At 41.5% G+C, this 20835-nt stretch overlaps 1 protein-coding gene across 1 annotated transcript in view; it reads right to left on the bottom strand.

Annotated features, from left to right (window-relative positions):
* Positions 1-20245, bottom strand: part of PHYHIPL (phytanoyl-CoA 2-hydroxylase interacting protein like) — a 301123-nt gene extending 280878 nt beyond the window's left edge. Inside the window, exon 1 of the mRNA XM_068258697.1 lies at positions 20180-20245. The gene's annotated coding sequence lies outside the window, so the exon portion shown is untranslated. The remainder of the gene's footprint in view (positions 1-20179) is intronic.
* Between the last annotated feature and the right edge of the window lie 590 nt (positions 20246-20835).

The raw sequence follows: 20835 nt of genomic DNA on the forward strand, positions 1-20835 counted from the left end.
TTGATTTTACAGTGCTGTGAGTTAGGCTGCGTTACTGGCTGCTGTAACGTGGGACTCTTAACGTCCCTCTGTGAAACCAGCCTAAAGGTAGCCATGCATTGTCGCTTTTGGGGCCGATTGAACATCCATTATAATTGAATCTGTTGAAAATCGGTGCCACAACAAGCATGCCGATGAACGACCGGTTTTAGGCACAAATTGGTTGAATGTATCGATCAGACACGTTGAGAAATCTCAGGCCGGCGTGGTCAATTAGGTATGTGGTGGTAATGGCGTGCAATATCATGAATGCAATGAAACCCCCAGCTGCTGTCCCCCCAAATGTTAGATGTACCCCTGCATGTAAATACTTTAACTCTCCCTTGCCCCTGAGTGTCTACCGAGTCTCCTCTCTTCTTTACAAGACTACTGGCATATAGCACATGGAGCACACGTGACGACATATGCGTGTCTAACATGTTATAATGCTGGCAGCCACATGGGGTGCCAGTTCTTGAAGTACGGCACAGACGTTTAGGGGTAGTGGACAGGTAAATGATTTACATGCATGGCTGGGGAGACATCTAACATTTGGGGGGACAGCGGTCAGCTCTTGGTTGAATCTGCCAATACATCTGTAGATGTTGGGAAACCTTTAGGCCCTGTTCACATTAGCAAACGCAGAAGACCGTGCGTTTGGAATGCAACACATACCAATGCACGACATCCGCGTTTGTTTGCATTGTGTGGCTGATCCAATTCTCTGAAGTGAATGGGTCAGCCGCGCGTTTCTGGAAAAAAATGCATGCAGCATGCGTTCCCGGACCGCACAGGTCCGGAACGCATGCAGTGTGAACATCAGACAGTGCAGTCTATGCACTGTCTGATGTCATGCATGTCGGCCTCCTGCACGCGTTCCCGTAACATGGATGGAAACGCGTGCAGTGTGAACGGGGCCTTACACCTCATCAGTTGTGCTGCGATGCAACTGATTCTGTTATTATCTGTTGACAACTGATACCATTTGTTGGAACATCTGAGATATGAGGGTGCAGGACAGTGTTGTATCAGAATTTGTAATTTCTTTTTTTCTGGTTGATGTTTTTTTTTTTTTTTTTTCTATCCAAGCTAACTGGCTATGTAATGTAGACCATGCAGTGGGTTGAATCGCACATACTGACACAAAGTTTGTCAATCGAGGTGCACGTTAGTCAGCTGCAGTGGCATAGCTAAGGAGTTGTGAGCCCCGATGCAAGTTTTACAATGGGCCCCCCAAGCACTCTATACATAGCAATTGATACAGCGCATCAAAACCTGCCAATGGCAAATACAGTGTCAGATGATGGGGAACGGTTTGTTAATAATTACCACTATTCAAAGTATCTATAGAAGTGATTATTATGAGCACAGGACCAACAGAGAGCTAATACTGTGGTTGACGGAGGGCCCCTTCTGGCCCCAATGTGGTGGCTACCTCTGCAACCTCTGCAACATAACTTTATGGTATGTGCTAGTACTGGAATTCTGTTGTGCATCTCTCTATATCACATGTGTTGAACTCCAGGCCTCTAGGATGGACTGAGAAATAAAGGAATGTGTTTTACCTGATGGACCACACCTTTCCTGATTCAGACCCATCAATTTATTTGAGCTGTATCAAAAATGTGTGAGGATCTAGCCGGAGGTTCTTCTGACGATACTTTAATAAATAGTCCCGCTGTAGGCCTTATTACGCCAACAGATATTTCTAATCACTACAAACGTATTGCTGATCTCTGTAATTCTCCTAAATTTAAGACTCTGAGATCGGCTCAGGACGCCCCCAGACGAGACAATATGGAAAATGTGAATCAAGGTATAAAGTGTAATCCCATAGAGCAGGGCACTGTAGCCTCTACTGCTGGGACTTCATCAACGATAATAAATCAGGAAAAATTATTGACTGAATTGCAATTCAAAAAAATGTTTACAGATTTCACTGAGAGTTTTAAGTCTTCTATGCTATCAATGGTACAAGAAACGATTAAAAATGAGATAAAACCTCTCAAGGAGGCTATGATCGAATTAAATGATCGTGTCTTGTCAGTTGAAAAAGATTTAGAAAAATTGTCAGAGGCAACCTCAACTAGCTCGGAACATTTAAAAAATAATAATAAACAATTAATGGAGGTAACAACTAAAATAGACGACTTGGAAAACCGTAGCAGACGAAATAACATCAAAATTTGTGGCCTATCAACTACTTTGCCACATGATGCAATTCCAAAATTATTGGTAAATTTGTTTAAACAGGTGTTGGGGGACGAGGCCCCAGACCTCATTGAAATTGAACGGGCCCATAGGATTGGTAAAATTAGGCATACAAACCGGGGGACATGTCAGGATGTTTTGTGTAAACTGCAATCTTTTTCTTTGAAGGAACTTATTATATCTAAGACTCGACAACAAAAAAATATTACCTTTTGAAGGCGTTAAAGTAGAGTTCTATCAAGACATATCCCCACGTACGCTAACAAGAAGAAAAATACTCAAGCCCTTATTGGAGATCCTTAAAGAGAACAATATAAAATATAGATGGGGTTATCCCCTCGCTCTGATAGTATATTACGAGGGTCGAACAGTAATTCTTAAAGACTACGATCCAATCTCTCCCTTTATGGAAAAACTTAATTTAACAGCTATTAAGTTGGAAGGATGGGAATGGGACTATCCAAAAACTTTTAATACCGATAACTTAGAATTCGCAAAATGGCAGAAACAGAAAAGTACAGTATGAACTAACCTCCTCTCTATTCTTTATGTGAATGATATGAGGTTGATATTAACTTTTTTCCGCACCACTCCTGCCGTCCTCCCCTTTTTTGATACCATCTTAAAATTTCCTTTTTTTCAACTCTCGGGTTAAATTGTTTATCCGATGGGTGGAGGTGTCTCGTGACACCGGTCGGCTGTCTTATACGGCCCTATTTGGGAATGACAGTCAACCTATATCCATATAGGTCCTCTCCTCTGATTTTAATTCTTTGTCTCAATTTTTTTGTGTCTTTACAAACTAGAAATCTTTCTATTCTTTTTTTTTTTTTTTTTTTTTCTTTTCGAGATACGGTGAAAGTTATTATAAATATAACAATTTTGATCTCTTTATCCTGAGGTGTGTGATCTGCTATATAGGCTTTTGTGGGCATATTTGTGCTGAGGATGTAATAACGCTTAGCTTCGTCATTACGATGTTACTAAAATGTTTTTTCTTTTTTGTTTCTGTTTTTTCTTCTTTTTATTTGACATGGAATCGATTAAAATTATAACATATAACGTAAAAGGGGCCAATTATGGCCCAAAGAGGAATCGCATAATTGATGAACTTAAAAGAAATAAAGCAGATGTTGCCTTTTTGCAGGAAACACATTTCAGAACTGATAAAATCCCTTTTTTGCCCAATAAAGATTATAAATGGTTTTTAAACGCTAATACTCAGAGAAAGGCTGCTGGAGTGGCTATATTAATAAATTCTAGGTTGATTTTTGTAGTAGAAAGCTCTTACTTAGATAATAGAGCCCGCCTGATGATTCTGGTTGGAAAAGTCTATGGATGTGATGTTACGTTTGCTAATATTTATGTTCCAAATTCAGGTCAAGTTGATTTCATCTGTTCTAGCTTTAAAAAAATTAGAGAATTAGGGAAAGGACATATGATAGTTGGAGGGGATTTTAATGTCGGGCTCAATCCTGCCTTGGATAATTCTAAGGGAAAGCCTTCTATCTCTCCTAAACAATTAGAGAAGCTGAAAACGATGTTGAATGCAAACAAATGTATTGATATCTGGAGAGCATATAATGCAAACAGTAAAGACTTTTCTTTTTATTCAAAAGTACATGATACATATACTAGAATTGATATGTTTCTTGTACTCCAGGAACAGATTGGGGACTTTGTGAAGTCAGAGATTGGCAACTTTTCTTTCTCTGATCATGCCCCGGTAACTATCATATTTAATCCAAAATCAGCGACGGCGAAGACAAGATGCTGGAAACTTAACAACCTAATTAAAGATCCAGAGATTCGGAAGGAGATAGAAGATGCTATTAAAAACTTCTATAAAGAAAACAGAACACCTAATATGGATGAATTAATTCTATGGGATACCTTAAAATGTGTAATTAGAGGGGTCCTTATTAAACATAGTTGCAGAAGGAATAGAGAAAGAAAGATGAGAATACAGAAGATATTAAATGCTATAAAAACTTTGGAAACTGACCATAAAAGGGATAATTCGAATGTTCCTTATCAGCATCTAAATCAGTATAGGGAAGAATTGAATGCCCTCCTAGATAGGAAATGTAAATGGATGCATAGAAAGACCCAAAATACATATATGATAGGAATCAATAAATCAGGTAAATTTCTTGCAGAACAACTGCACAGAGAAAGAGCGGAAAAATTTATTGAAAAAGTCATAAAAAAGGATGGCACTTGGGCTAACAGCACTATAGATATAGCTAATGCCTTTGCGGATTTTATGGTAAGTTATACACCAAAGAAAAGGCTCCCTCATTAGACATATCTTCCAGCTATATAAAATCAATACATTTACCTAAAATTGATGAGGAAGAAAGACTGTTACTTAATGCCCCTATTCAGGAAAAGGAGTTTCTCGATATTGTAACTGGGCTAGCTACAAACAAAAGTCCTGGGCCTGATGGATACTCAGCGGAATATTATAAAGCATTTGCATCTTTCCTGGTAGAACCATTCTGCTCAATGGTAAACAATGATCTGACTTCATCAACTTTTTCTCAAAGCTCAAATACAGCGGCTATTTCTCTAATCCATAAGGAGGGAAAATCACGATCTGCCTGTGAAAACTTTAGACCAATCTCTATTATAAATATTGATGTGAAAATATATTCTAAAATCCTGGCAGCTAGGATGGATCATGTTATGGAAAAAATACTGAGAAGACAACAATCAGGATTTAGAAAGGGCAAACAGGCCCGGGATAATATTTATTCTATCTGCAGTTTTATGTATAAGTGTGAGGACTTAAAGAGAATCTGTATTGTTAAAATCGCACAAAAGTAAACATACCAGTGCGTTAAGAAACATCTCCTATTCCCCTCTGTCACAATTTCGCCGCTCCCCGCCGCATTAAAAGTGGTTAAAAACGGTTTTAAAAAGTTTGTTTATAAACAAACAAAATGGCCACCAAAACAGGAAGTAGGTTGATGTAGAGTATGTCCACACATAGAAAATACATCCATACACAAGCAGGCTGTATACAGCCTTCCTTTTGAATCTCAAGAGATCATTTGTGTGTTTCTTTCCCCCCTGAGGGGGGAGTGCATAGCAGAACCACAACACTGAAGAACTTGGCAGCCTTCCAGACACAGGCTGACAAGTCTGACAAGGGAAAGATACATTGATTTATTACAGAGACTGTGATAGTACAAAGTGCTGCAGTAAGCCAGAACACATTAGAATAGCTTTTGGAACTTGTAGGATGATAAAAAACAGGATGCAATTTTTGTTACGGAGTCTCTTTAAAGGCAGAAGCGATCTTGGTTAGTTTGGATGCCGAGAAGGCCTTTGATAGGGTTACTAGAGATTTAATTTACATCATTATGCACGAAGTAGGTTTTGGGGAAAATATGATTGACCGTATTAGAAAATTATACTCGAATCAGTATGCATATATTAAAATTAACGGAACTAATTCTAACGTTTTTCCGGTGACGAGAGGAGTTCGACAGGGTTGTCCCTTATCTCCTTATTTGTTTAATCTAGTTATTGAACTACTCATTCAAAAGATACAAAATGATGAGGCGGTTCGTAGTTTGCCATATAATCAAGGGGAAGCAAAAGTTTTGGCATATGCGGATGATATTGTGCTAATGCTTACAAGGCCCGATGAATCATTATCAAGAGCTCTCGAGCTGGTAACAGAATTTGGTTATTTTTCCGGATTCAGGATTAATAATGAAAAACCGCTGATCCTGGATTTAGGATGCGCCAAGGCGACAAAAGAATAACCCAGAAAATAAATATGAGTTGGTCGGATACATATATTAAATATTTGGGTATAAAAATATGTAAACAATTAACCAGTTCCCTACCCTGGGGTTTTCCCCCTAAAAAACCCAAGCAATTTTCTACATTTCACAGGTCTCCTGTGAGGAAACGCGGAAAAACAGCCGCAAACACTCAGGGTAAGGCGGCTGTTTCCGCGTCTGACATGACAGCGCAACGCGGAGAAATGCGGCGGAATCCGCGTTGGGTGCGGCGGATTCCGCACAAGACAAGGTCACTGACAGCATGGGGGAACGCGGGGAAGCTGCCGCCTGCTCGGAAAGCAGTACGGCGGGCCCCGCGTTCAATTCAGCACATACATTGCAAGACATGTCTGGTGTGGCTGGGACTGTTAGTCCACACAGGTTCAGAAGGACGCGTGCGCGCGCTGAGAGGCAGAACTTATATGGCAGCCAGAAAAAGGGTCAGCTGACCAAGCTGGTCAGCTGACAGCTCTGCTCCCTTTCATTGGTCCAGCACTTAGGGAGGGGCTGTAGAATGTTTTAGTATATATACTGCTGGCTGTTCATTTGCTGGTGGTCTGGCGTTGCGATCACAACGTGGTAGCACTCAGACCTGTCTGTATCTGTGTTCTAGCATAGTTTCCAAAGGTGTTGACGGCCACGGATCTCACACCTTAGCGTTAGGAAATTATACTGTATTATTTGTTATGACCTTCTGCTCGCCTGACTATTCTTCTGAACTCTGATCCTGTACCTTGCTATTCTGATATTCTGTTGCCGAACCCTGCTTGTTTATTAGACCCCGCATCTGCCTTCTGAATCTGTACTGTATCTGTCTGTGTGGTTACGACCTGGTTAGTCCGACCTCGAGAAGCGACCTTACTGTTACAGGCGGTTCCCAGCCCTGGTGGTGACACTGCCTCCGGAATGTCACTCTCGGTTGTCCTTCCTACTCTCAGCCTGACTCCTCCCCCCGGGAGAGTTCAGGTCTTCGGAAGGAATTTGTGCAGTACTTCTTACTGCTCCGAGGCCTAGTTCTCTAAGTGTTATGGTTGCACCAAACACTCCTACTCTACTCAGGTGTCCAGAGGTTAGCTTATATATCTGATTATCTGTGATACTGCAGATCATCAATAACCTGGTATATATCTGTATTCCCAGTGATACTGCAGATCACCGGTAATCAGATCCTCTCTGTGTTACACCGATCATTACATCTCCCATTCATTAGCCCATAACTTTAGCAATACTTATCACAAATAAATGATCTATACCTTGTTTTTTTGGCCACCAATTAGGCTTTCTCTAGGTGGTACTTTTTGCTAAGTATTATTTTACGTTGAATGCATTTTAAAGGTAATAAGGAGAAAAAAAATTAAAAAAGTCATTATTTCTCAGTTTTCAGGCATTACCGTTTAAAAATAAAAAGTATTACTGTAGATCAAGCCCACAAATTTTATTAGTCCGTATGTCCTGTTTATTTCAACATTTAAATTATCTTACTAGTACAATGTATGGCGACAATATAATATTTGTAAATAAAGGTGTATTTTCTCCATTTTTTTGCTTTGCACTTTACTAGCGATTACAAGCCGTATTCGCCTAAATAACAGTAATATACCCTCACGGCATACATATCTAAACTGCTAAGTCCATTTATTAGCCCCCACCCCCATAGTTAGCAAGATGTGCCCCTTTATTACCCTCCACCCCCCATAGATGGCCAGGTGTGCACCTTTATTCCCCTCCCATTATAGATTGCCAGATGTGCCCCTTATTAGCCCCTCCACCATAAAAATCCCAGATGTGATCCTTTATTAGCCAGATTCGCCCCTTTGTCCCCTTACCCCCATTGATAGCCAGGTTTGCCCCTTTGTTCTTCTCCAATAGGTAATCATATGTACCCTCTATTCCACCCCCCCCCCATGGATAGCCAGATGTGCCCCTTATCATCCCCTCCCCCAGTATAAAATATATATATGTGCCCCCTTGACCCCCCCCCCCCCCATAGATCCAAAGGTGTGCCAATGTATTCTCCCCCCCCCCCCCGTAGATAATCAATGTGTCCCTTTTGTCTTTGCCCCCCCCATATATAGCCAGGTGAGCCCCTTTGCCCCCATAGATAGAAGAGTGTGCCCCTTTGCCCCCCTCCCCATAGATGGCCAGGTGCGTAATAATGATCCTCCCCATTTGATAGCCCCAAGCCATTATGCCCCCTTCCCCTCCATGCTGCGATCGAGGAAGCAGCATGGAGGATTGGCATGTAAACAGCTCACCTTGCCTCTTTCCAGCGCGATCAGTGTCTCCTCCGTGCATCACCGCTGCCTGTGTCATTATGCCGAACGGATCAGGTCCCGGCTTGATGACGTCATCAAGCCGGGACCCGATCCGTTCGGCATTAAGACACAGGTAGCGGTGATGCACGGAGGGGAGGCTGATCGCGCTGGAACGAGGTGAGGTATGTTGTTTACATGCTAATCCTCCATGCTGCCCAATCGCAGCATGGGAAAAGGGGGGGGGATGCTAAATTACAGGGGATCGGGCAGGGGGTTGGAGGATCGGACCACCGGGAGGGAATCCTTAATTAGTGTAGTTAGAGGGAGGGGGGTTAATGAGCTCAGACGCGTGCTAGCACGCGTATTGTGCTCATTAAAGGGAACCGACTTATATTCACGTCATGTGGCTTTCAAGAGCCACTTACAATGACGTGAATATACTGTAGGTAGGATACGAACTGGTTAAATGACCTTTTTAAGTACAACTATGGAAGTGTCCTGTCGGAATGCAGGAAACAATTAGATAGATGGGATCGACCCTGTTTTAATAGCATGGGAAGGATCTCTATTATAAAAATGATGGTTGTTCCCAGGCTGTTATTTCTCTTCCAGAATTTGCCGGTCTTAATACCAAATGTTTGGTTTAAAGCTGCCCATAAGCTGTTCCAGGAATTTATTTGGTGTAAAAAAAAAAAAAAAGGCACGGATTCGCTATAGAACCTTGACTAAAGATAAAAATGTTGGAGGATTGGCAGCTCCGGACCTATATAAGTATTATTTAGCGGTTCATCTAGGCCGAGCATTACATTGGAGAAAATATGAGCAGACTGAGATATGGACTATCCTGGAGATAGGTCTAATTGACGAGGAGTCTTTAGCTACATTGAATTTTAAGCTACTTCAGCAGCTTTCTGTGAGTATCTCCCATCCCCTGGTCAAACCTACTCTAAAACCAAAAAAAAAAAAGTATTAAAGAGATGTCTCCAATTATACCCCTTTCTAGTTTAGGGATAGATCAATTTAAGGATAAGAGTTGGTTATTGAGGGTAGGTTTGTCAGAACTGGCCACTGTGGGGGATTTGGTATTGCTATTGTCTAAAGATAAACGGGAGAGTATTTACAATCAAAATGATCCCTTAAAGACTTTTCTTATGGTGCAAGCATATAATATATTGTTTAGCCTTAAAAAGGAATATGGAATGTTGAGATCAGTACCGAATGAATTGGAAGAAATGTTATTGAAGAGACTAGTGTCTCCACGGACAGTTTCGTGGATCTATAGATTCCTTAAAAAACTGGCTCTAACAATGCAAAATACGGTATATGATAGATGGACTGAAGAGCTAGATATAATAATTGACGATTTGATGTGGAGAAAAATCATGGATAATATATGGTTTTCCAAGATTCCTGCTTGTCAACTGGTTCAATGTAAATTGGTAATGCGGTGGTATTTGCTCCCCGGAAAAATAAAAAAAGGTAAACAAAAAGTCGAAGACGAATGTTGGAGATGCAAAGACTCTTCACCTAACTTTTTACATATGTGGGCTTATTGTTCGATAATTAGACCATTTTGGATAGAAATATATGATTTTCTCCACAGACATTTCAATCTATTCAAGAATAATAATATACTGACAACTCTGTTCGGAATCAGTATAGAAATAAACACGGAAACAGATGCAATCGTTAAAAGTAACCTGGTTAATTATGCCCTTTTGATTGCACGTAAATTGATAGCAGAAAGATGGAAATATCCGGCAACATTAAATATAAAGGAATGGAAAGAAAAAGTTTTATTTTATTTGAGAATTGAGGATAATGTGATAGATGATACAAATTATGATTTTTTTTAGACCATCGCGCAAAACTATACTGGCTTTGGACATCGGTTGTAGAAAGCTAATTTGTTGAGATCAATACCTTTTGGGTTATGGTTACTTATTTGTTGTATGTTGTTAGTATCTTGAAATTGGAGAAAAACTATTTTAAATGTGTAGTGTATATTATCTCGCTTATATTATGAACAAGGATATTGTACATAAAATTAAGTATTAAGATGGACAATTAGCCGACTTATGGATACCCTACCAACTAGATGTAGGGATATGGTTAAGGGTAAGGGGACAAAAATATGATCTAATTTTTGTAAACAGTCATTAATATTATGATTAGGTAAGTAAAACTTCACCATATTGGAACTATCCTTCTATCTTTTTCTTATTCTTTTTATTTCTATATATGTTTCCCTTTTTGTCTTAATGAATTTTGGTTAATCAGTAATAAAAACAGGTTACAGACTATGATGCAAAACTCGGCCCTGGTGCAAGAGCATGCTGATGAAGCTGATTTTTTATGCCAGGCAACGAGCCATAAGAGCTTGCTGATTGTCTGAACAAAGAAAAAAAAAAAGTGTGAGGATCTCAGCCCTCGTAGGACTGGTTTGACACACCTGCTCTATATTTGGATCAAAGTTCCCTTATACACATAAAGGTTAACCGAGGGGGCCATCCTTTACAAGTATATATAGAATTATGAGAAGACTGTGGTTTAATTTTTATTTATTTTTAAAATACATTTTAAATAAACCGGAGTTTTACTTTAACCAAGGATTCATCTTTATCCCAATCAATAGATGATACCTCATTTCCAGCAAGAAATCTTTACCTTTTCTTGAAGAGATCATCGAGACGGGGGGGGGGGAGGGGGGGAGGGGTCTGTATGGCTGCTATTGTAGAGAACCCCCTCCCACAGAGTGGTGTAAGGACCAAGGTCCTGATAGTTTGCTGTCTGTTATTATGCAGGAGAACAGAGGCGCCAAAAGGATAAAAGGAAGCTAAATGAGCTTAAAAACCAAATTCTTGGTAAATAGAGGAGGTAGTGGTGGACTTACCTCCTCCAAGTAGACACACAACGACTGTAGTAAAGACAGTCAATATATTTTATTTATGAACTCCAAATATGCAACGCGTTTCGCAGATTTGATCCCGCTTCATCAGGCAATAACAACGGAGGTGCCTGGTTCTTCTACTGACCACATATGCTATTGCTCCGTTGTTATTGCCTGATGAAGCGGGATCAAACCTGCGAAACGCGTTGCATATTTGGAGTTCATAAATAAAATATATTGACTGTCTTTACTACAGTCGTTGTGTGTCTACTTGGAGGAGGTAAGTCCACCACTACCTCCTCTATTTACCAAGAATTTGGTTTTTAAGCTCATTTAGCTTCCTTTTATCCTTTTGGCGCCTCTGTTCTCCTGCATAATATTGAGTCCACCCTGGGTGGAGGGTTGAACCCCATTTTTTCTCATCTACAGAGAGCGACTTCTTATTCCTGAATGGGGTCAGGAAAATCTCCCCACCTGCCTTTACAGTGGTTGCCTAATGGTAACCCTGGTTTGTGAGTATTAATATTTACTCTATCTAGTAACCATTTACCAGTACATATTACACTATTGGGGCTCTTAGTGTTCCTTGTTTTTATCTAGTTTGCTGTCTGTGACTCTCGTTGCAATTTGGGAAATGTCTTTTTCCAACTGCCAAACAAGCAGTATCTCCCTGTGTGCATAGAAATCACAGTAAGGGCTGGTTCAGACGGACATTCGGAGGTGTTGCGTTTGTTGGCGTCGCGGTGGCGATGCGTTCGGGCTTTCAGCAGCGTTCGCGCTGCGTTCGGATGCGGTCGCATTTTTTCTACCCCTAGGGGGACATTACCCGTCGCGGTTAACCGCCCCTGGAAGCTTGGTGCAAACGCTCTCATTCAGTTGAATGGGAGCGTTTAACGCCAAGCCCCGAAAGCTGGCGGTAAACGCTCTGCAAGCGTCCGTCTGAACCAGCCCTAATGAACATTCCGTTCAGATCACCTGGCAGGACTAAATATGTTACCACCATTGATACATTTTAGAACGTAAATCGGGGAGAGAAAGATTTTACAATGGGCAAGCACTGACTAAATCTATATATGAATATTGTAAATAATAAGCAATCGTATTCATTATGTTATCACTACAGTTCCCCTTTAACCATCTAAGCCGCCTGGACGTGATTGTCACATCCAGGGGGCAGCAAGTCTAGGGCCGGCCCTGCCAGGACTTCACGCCAATTGGAGTTGAGCGGTCCTGGGGCTGCCGCCGCGTTCACACCAAGTGGCGTGGAGAGGTCGGCAAGGAGTTAAACTGCATCTCTTTGATCATCCCGACTGCCCATATAAAAGAGGCCTCAGGGGTGTGGGTAGTTCTCTAGGTGTGTGGTAAGGGTTAGCTTTGTTCTTTTACAGTGTTTAGATATGTGTGATATACTGTATTATGATAAAAGTACAAAGCATCTCAAGATTCTTCTATTTACTTTTACATATTTTTTTGCATTTTACTTTTTGACTAAAGATGTTTATTAGTTAAATGAATTGTTTTATCCCCCTTCCTGGCTTAGCTCACATTTAAAAATGAGCCCAAAACATAAATGCTACACAGTCAAATATGAATATGTAAAGGAGGCAGCTTCCCATGTGCTGTGCCCAGACCTGTTCTCTGCTTGGCTGACTGCTGCCAGCCCACAAATCTGTCACATTCATTGCAGTCACTCATCTCTGCTATGAACCACGCCATACATCATGCTGAGCCTCCTGTGACTGTTGGGTTGTACTGCTTAACTTTAACTATAGTGTTGCTTTTTCTATTTTTCTCAGTTTCTCCACTTGTTAAAGAGAACCCGAGATGTGTTTAAAGAATGTTATCTGCATACAGAGGCTGGATCTGCCTATACACCCCAGCCTCTGTTGCTATCCCAAACCCCACTAAGGTCCCCCTGCACTCTGCAATCCCTCATAAATCACAGCCGTGCGGTGAGGCTGTGTTTACATCTGTAGTGTCAGTCTCAGCTGCTCCCCCACCTCCTGCATAGCTCCGGTCCCTGCCCCCGTCCCTTCCCTCCAATCAGCAGGGAGGGAAGGGATGCAGGCGGGGATTGGAGTTCTGCAGGAGGCGGGGAGAGCAGCAGACTGACACTATAGAGATAAACACAGCCAGCTCTGACAAGCTGTTTGTCAGCAGCGTGGCTGTGATTTATGAGGGATTGCAGAGTGCAGGGGGACCTTAGGGGGGTTTGGGATAGCAACAGAGGCTGGGCTGTATAGGCAGATCCAGCCTCTGTATGCAGATAATATTCTTCAAACCCGCCTCGGGTTCTCTTTAAAACAAAAGCCCCATATGAGCTATTGTCAAGCCAATCTGACAGTTGTGTTCAAACTAGTCAGCTTCTTAGCTGCATTTTTCCAGTTCACATGACACTGTTTTTTTTCTCCTTTTTTATTTGGTTTAATATTTGTATTTGGTTTAAGGTGTGATTGGCTTAATATTTAAAGGGGAACTGAAGAGAGAGGTATATGGAGGCCGTCATGTTTATTTCCTTTTAGACAATACCAGTTGCCTGGCAGCCCTGCTGATCCTCTGCCTCTAATACTATTAGCCATAGCCCCTGAACAAGCATGCAGCAGATCAGGTGTTTCAGTGGTTCAGACTTATAAGTCTGATCTGACAAGACTAGCTGCATGCTTGTTTCTGGTTTTAATCAGATACTACTGCAGAGAAATAGACCAGCAGGGCTGCCAGGCAACTGGTATTGATTAAAAGGAAATAAACATGACAGCCTCCATATACCTCTCTCTTCAGTTCCCCTTTAAAGTAAACCTTTATCAGAAGAGGTGACTCATTTTTAATCATCCTGCTTGGTTTCACTGATTATTCTTCCTGATCCCAATTTTACTTTCACACTTAGCAGGGGCAAACCTAGGATTTTCAAGTGGGGGTGGGGATTCCTGAAAGGTCTCCCTCAGCCACGTTCTGCAGTATAATAATATGGTAGGACATCATGCTGGATACACACAATGCAAGCTCCCGTCCGACTGACAGAATCTGACAATTATTTCCTAAATGTCTGATCTTCTCCTGATCGAAAACAGGATAGATCAGGAGCAGTTTGGATACAGATAATAATGAGGACAGCTGACATTGCTAATCAGGGGAAAGTGAAGCATTCACCCAGCAGGGCACATTGCTGTGCTCATACCTGATTCTGTTAAGTTCCCCAGAGCTGCTCCATGCTCTGTACACACACTGCTGCTCCATGCTCTGTACACACACTGCTGCTCCATGCTCTGTACACACACTGCTGCTCCATCCAAAGTCAACTGTAGCAGGGAAAGAAAGGGAGCGGTGCTGTGAGCTGCACGATACCTGCAGATATTCTGGTGTCCCAACTTGTGCCTGTCCCCAGACACTGCACCAGCCCTGGTCTGAGGGGGTATTCTGGGCAGCTGTAACCCCCCCCCCCCCCTCCGCCCCCCCCCCCCCCCCCCTGCATTTGCCTATGCTTTGGGCCATTTTTAACCTGCTGCACTCTGATTTAATTATCAGAGTGCTTGTATTTTCATACAGTTACTCACTCTTATTAATAAGCATAAGAGAGCATAAATTATGAAAAATAAAGTCAAGATAACTATGATGCGACCTAAAATCAAAGCCACAGGAGCACAGCGATGAAGTGCACTTGTTAGGCTGTGCGGTAACTAAGCTGTGGTCCATAGAAAGAAAAAAAAAAGTGCTTGTGTTTTGCTAATCGCACGGGCACCACAATTAACCTGTTAATCATGGTGCCCCTTTTCCTCCGGTGCGCTTTGTTTCATAGCTGTACGGGGAAGCAATGCATACTGCATTTTTTGTTTGTGCACTTGTGATTTACTGCTAGAACAGCCAATTGCAGACATTGCTAAATCATGGGGGAAAGTGCATGGGAAAAGGGCCCTATGGCTCTGACTTGGAGGAATCTTACTGGATGGGAGTTCAGACTTGTCTTCAAATTAAGGTCTTATTTAATGATGACTACATGACCACTAGGACTGCCTAAGTACTTTAAAAAAGTTGAAGCCAACCACATTTGCATCTTCATCATTTTACCAGAACTGACGTGTGACCCGATGAGGTAAACATGGGTACGTACAATACCAATTCTACTTAGAACTTGTTTACGTATTCATTTTTTTTTATTGCAAGGGTTAATATGTATGTGAATCAGATAGTCCAATGCAGTAGCAGCTCTCCAAAAAAGTAAAAAGAAGCCTGAACACTTGTATCTGGCTGTGCAAACACTGCCGATAACAAGGTTGTGCAAATTACTAAATTATTATTTCTGTTGGGAGAAATGAACCAGTTTTTTCATCATAATGACATGGCTGTGGTTTGTATTTCACATAAAAAATGTAACCTCTCAAACCGAAAATTACAGTAATACAAAATTGCAATACATAAGTTCTATACTGCATATTCTGGCGTATAAGACTACGTTTTAACCCTTGAAAATCTTCTGTAAAGTCAGGGGTTGTCTTATACACTGGGTGTCATTGACGCCCCATACGGTTACCACCTCTCAGATCTCACTGCTGGGGACTGTAGTGAAGCGGCGCAGGCGCACATTTGCGAGATCTGAGAGGCAGAGAAGGGGGTAAATATGATACAAGGGTGGGCCAGAAGGGTGAAAGGGGTGTGTTTTATGGGCACATCTTGATCTGTTCTTCCATACCGCTCTGATAAACAGGGAGACGGAGAGCTTACCAATCCACTTAGGTAAAGTTGACCAATCCAACCAGTCAATTGCCTTTATACTGTAAGACACGTATCTAGAGGGGTCAGGCATGGCTTGTGCCATGGGTGCCATGGCCACTCCATTCTCCCTTGTGCTCCACCACTATACTGAGAAATGCTGCTCGTTACTTATACTTGGGGGCTAACTCTAGCAACCTATACTGGGGGGGGGGGGGGCTTATACATGGGGGAGAGCACTCATCTAATTGCTTATGCTGGGAGGACAACCTAAACTTTTTGACTACCTATACAGGAAGGGCTACTTCTGGCTATCTATCCTAGGGGGCAGCCTCTGGCTACTTATACTGGGTGGCTAACTCTGGTGACCTACACTGGGGGCTACCTCTGAGTAACAATACTGGGGGGGACACCTTCAGGCAGGGAACACACTTGACTGTTTTCGTACGCGTTTTCTGCACAGAAAAACTGAGAACTCATGTTAGTCAATGGGCTAGTACACACTTAATATGTTGTCCGCGCGCAGAAAAAAAACTGACATTCTGCATCATGATTCTGCACATTTTGACAGTTTTTTGTATCAATTACATCAGCTGCTATGAAAAAACGTGCGCGTTTTCCCGCATAGAAACACACTTGGTGTGCAGAAAAAGTATGCAGGAAAACGCACGCAAAAAACTGAAAGACAAGTGTGTTCCCTGCCTCAGTATGCATATGAGCACAATAGGATATGGTGCACAAATGCATATGGGGCGCAGTTTGCGTTGGTAAAGTAGTCTTGTACGCACACATCTATATTTTAGCCAGAAAAGTTGGGGGGTTGTCTTATACACCGGAAAATACAGCACCATTGCTACAACACATTCAATTACTCATCTCTTGAGCTTTTATTTGTTTGCTTTAAATATAATTTATTGGAACTGATCCGCTTGGTGTAACAATATTATCCGTTCCCAAATCCTGACAAGTGCAACATCATTTCTGGCAAATGTCAGTGTCTCTAGATTATCGGTGTAGGCACAAAGTAATGTGACCAACATGAGAAGACATGTGCCAGCAGCAACTACAGATACATTTCTTCCAGTGTGAACTTTTCTATTCTAACGTTTGCCCCTTTATGAAATATAAATAATGTTTGCTAAGTACCCCCTGTTGTGCCTACCAGTATTTTAAGTACCCAGTTTCAAACATTTGTTTAGTTCACACGCAAAGCAGTGTTTTTTTTCCCCCTAAATTAATTTACTTTTTCAACATATACATTCAAACTGAATTGCTCCATTTGTGATTTCAACAAAATCGCAAAGTTGCTGTGGGAACACCCTCATTGGGTTATAATTACTTTTCAAAATTTGGGGAAAATTGTGTGTGTATGCATGCTAGGAGTAGGGGTAAACAATGAGATGCAAATAACGAAGTTGATGCAAACATGTATGCTACTGTTATGGTAATAAATGCCTGGACCAATCGATTTCTGCTGCTTCAGTATTTCATTGGTGATTTTTCAAGACCATTTCAGGTGACTACCTCTTGAAGCTCATCAAGAGAATGCCAAGAGTGTGCAAAGCAGTAATCAAAGCGAAAGGTGGCTACTTTGAAGAACCTAGAATATGACATTTTCAGTTGTCTCACACTTTTTGGTTACGTACTATACTTCCACATGTGTTAATTCATAGTTTGGATGCCTTCAGTGTGAATCTACAATGTTCATAGTCCATGAAAATGAAGAAAACTCTTTGAATGAGGAGGTGTGTCCAAACTTTTGGTCTGTACTGTATATACATAAAATTAACATGCAAATTTGCATCTACTCAGATTTGATTAAGATAATTAATTGACTAAAGATGGATATTCAAATGTATTTATGATGTACAACAGTGGTTCCCAACCCGTGTCCCGCGGCAGCCTTGGGTATGTGTCGCCACTCGCCGTGTCCCGCTCTGTCTCCCTCATCCACTGCTCCATCTGTAGTAAGAGCAGGGCTACAAGAAAATGGCCACCAATGTCCACAAATGCAGGGTTTTGTTTTTTTTGTCGCCCTGGAACGCTGGTGACTGAGCTGCCGCCGCCAGCACGTGCTACTGGGGAGCACCTATAGCTGGCTACCTATACTGGGAGCACCTACACCTTACTACCTATACTGAAGGCACCTATGCCTGGCTAACTTATACTAAGGGCATCTATGCCTGGCTCACCTATACTGGGGGAACCTATGCCTTTCTAATCTATACTGGGGAAATCTATGCCTGGCTACCTATACTGGGGGCAACTATGCATAGCTTTCTATACTGGGGGTACCTATCCTTGGCTAACTTATACTGGGGGCACCTATGTCTGGCTACCTATACTGCAGGCACCTATGCCTGGCCACCTATATTGGAGGCGCCTATGTCTGGCTACCTATACTGGGGGAACCTATACCTGGCTACCTACCTATACTGAGTCTGATGGTGTTTTTTTGGTGGGGGGCGCACCACAGCTATAACACATGGTGACAATTGTCTGGTGCTGTGAGATCATTCTAAATTGGGGGGGGGGGGGGGGGGGATGAGGAGGCGCTAGACAGGTCTCAATTAATATTCCTGAAAGGGTCTAGGCTTCTTTTTTTAAGTGTATTCAGGATAATGCACTCTTTTTATCCATTTCATGGTTATTATTAGTATTTCCCTATTATACATATGTAATGTGCCATGAAGATCTGAATGTCTGGTGCGATGTCTCAACTTCAAAAGGGTTGGGAACCGCTGATGTACATTAACAGCTTGGATTGCAAGTAACTTGGTTTAAGAGTGCTTTGCAAGACAAGCAAACATTTTTATAACATTTTGCCTTGAGAAGCAAGCTATGTCTTGATATACAGGCACAGAACATAAACAAGAATTACACGGGGAGGATGGAGAGCGTACCACACAGGGAGCTAATGCAGGGAATCCCCGAAGTGGCAGCGATTTGTATCGGCGAGTGTTCATAAGTTGGGGAGTCCCTGCATTCGCCGTATAAGACGCAGGGACTTTTTCTCCCCATTTTTGAACCATCTTATATGGCAGAAAATATGGCGATTGTACTTAAACTGAGTGTAGGGACTATTCAATGTCACATTTCTGTGAAATCCTCAAAAGAAGGCAAAAGCAACTGTTTCTTGAAGCAAACTTGAAGCGAAATTAAAAAAGTATAAAACATGGAATTGTATGTGTAGTACGGATAATGAATAGAACATTAGTATCAAAAAAAAGTCTTCCTTTTATTTTCAGTTATATAGCTTAAAAATAATAAAATTGCATAATTCTGTCATATTTGCAGTTTAGAATCCACTCTCTGTATTTTAAACTATAAAACAGAGCTAATGACCCTTTGAACTTCCCTGCAGTAAAACCACAATTGTATTGGACACAGTGGGTCGAATAGCTCAGAGAAGCTCTTCTGCATAGATAATTGATGATTCCGGAAAACAATGCTTTTCTTTGCTACTAATATTCTATTTCTATAGCTGTACTACACATACAATTCAATATCTCATAAGTTTATTTTTGCTTCAGGTTTGCTTTAAAACCAATCGCACAAAAAAAAGGTTGGGGTGAGCCAACAGATAGCGGTGATTCTGTTAGTCATAGTGAAATTCTTTTTTACATTTGTACTTTATACTGTACAGTACTTGGTATTAAATATTTTTGAATAAATGTTTTTGAACTGTGGAGCAAATCATCTGAGTCTCTACAAATCCTTATGGGGAGATTTGCTTTGATATGAGTGCTTTGGATTACAAGCATGCTTCCCGAACAAATGATGCTCACAAACCAAGGTTCCGCTGTATTATTATTTATAACACTTACTCTAACTGACTGCAATAAGTTAATGTACACTTTGAACCCAGTATAGGTACCTTCTGGGGTACACATACTGTGCATTGAGAACCTAGGTACTACAGCATAGGTGATTGGAGCAATGCATTTAATGGGAAAAAAAAGTGTGCAATTAAATAACATTTTCTACAACTCACAAATTGCTCATTATTACTTTTCTCAGGCAACCTCTGCATGGCCCTCATGACTGCCACACCTCTGCTGGGGAGCTGCTCATCTTCACAATGGGACAAGCAAGGTAAAGTTATTGTAACCTGTCTCAGACAAAGTTATTGATTGCCGGTTACCACACTTGCATTCAGCAGAGCTACTTTATGCTCAAACCTCTAGACAAGCCTTTTATACAAAATCCTTCCACAGTTTTTCAGTTTCGTGTCGCACAGTTTCTTCCTCTGAGACCATGACGGTAAATTGAGCAATTCTGAGTGCATATAAATAGCTGCTTACCTTGTCTTTAAGAGAACCTGTGGATCTCCATCTCCGAGTGTGTCGTAGTCTGTTTTGCTGCTGCTGCTCAACTTTTCAGCAGCAAGAGGGCTGTTTGGCAGAGCCTGCCAGTTGCCATGGTAATATAAACCAAGCAGTAGTACCCACATTATAGTGATTTCAATGCCACCCACTCTAATGAGCAGCCTCCTTTGGAGACGGGCATGCCCTCCTGCCAGCACTTGGGAAGATTTTGCTTGGCCTTACAGAAGACTGGAGGTTTACTGCGAGAAGGCTCTATAGAGGGCTGTTTGTGATCTAGAGGCATGTAAAAAGCCGGCTTTGTCTTGACTTTAAAAGTACAACCAGATGCAAAACCATTTTACAGTGGAGCATCTGTATTTCCTAGGTTTATTAATAAACGTGTTTGATCAGTGTTCGGTACAGTAAGTCGTGACACTTAGTTTTCACATTTGTACAATATGTTTGTCTTTGTTTCAGGTGGCTTTTAAATCTTTCTTAATGTATTTGTGCTCATGTAAGAGGTTAGTGCAAGAAGTTCACAATATAGTTCTCATGATACGGTTTATAGCTATAGCAGACCACACAGCTGTTATAGGGCCGAGCATGTATAAGGGTTCCCGTATCATCAGGCTGCATAATGATCTATTCAGGCT

This window comes from Hyperolius riggenbachi, chromosome 10 (assembly GCF_040937935.1).
Source record: "Hyperolius riggenbachi isolate aHypRig1 chromosome 10, aHypRig1.pri, whole genome shotgun sequence".
NCBI lineage: Eukaryota > Metazoa > Chordata > Amphibia > Anura > Hyperoliidae > Hyperolius > Hyperolius riggenbachi.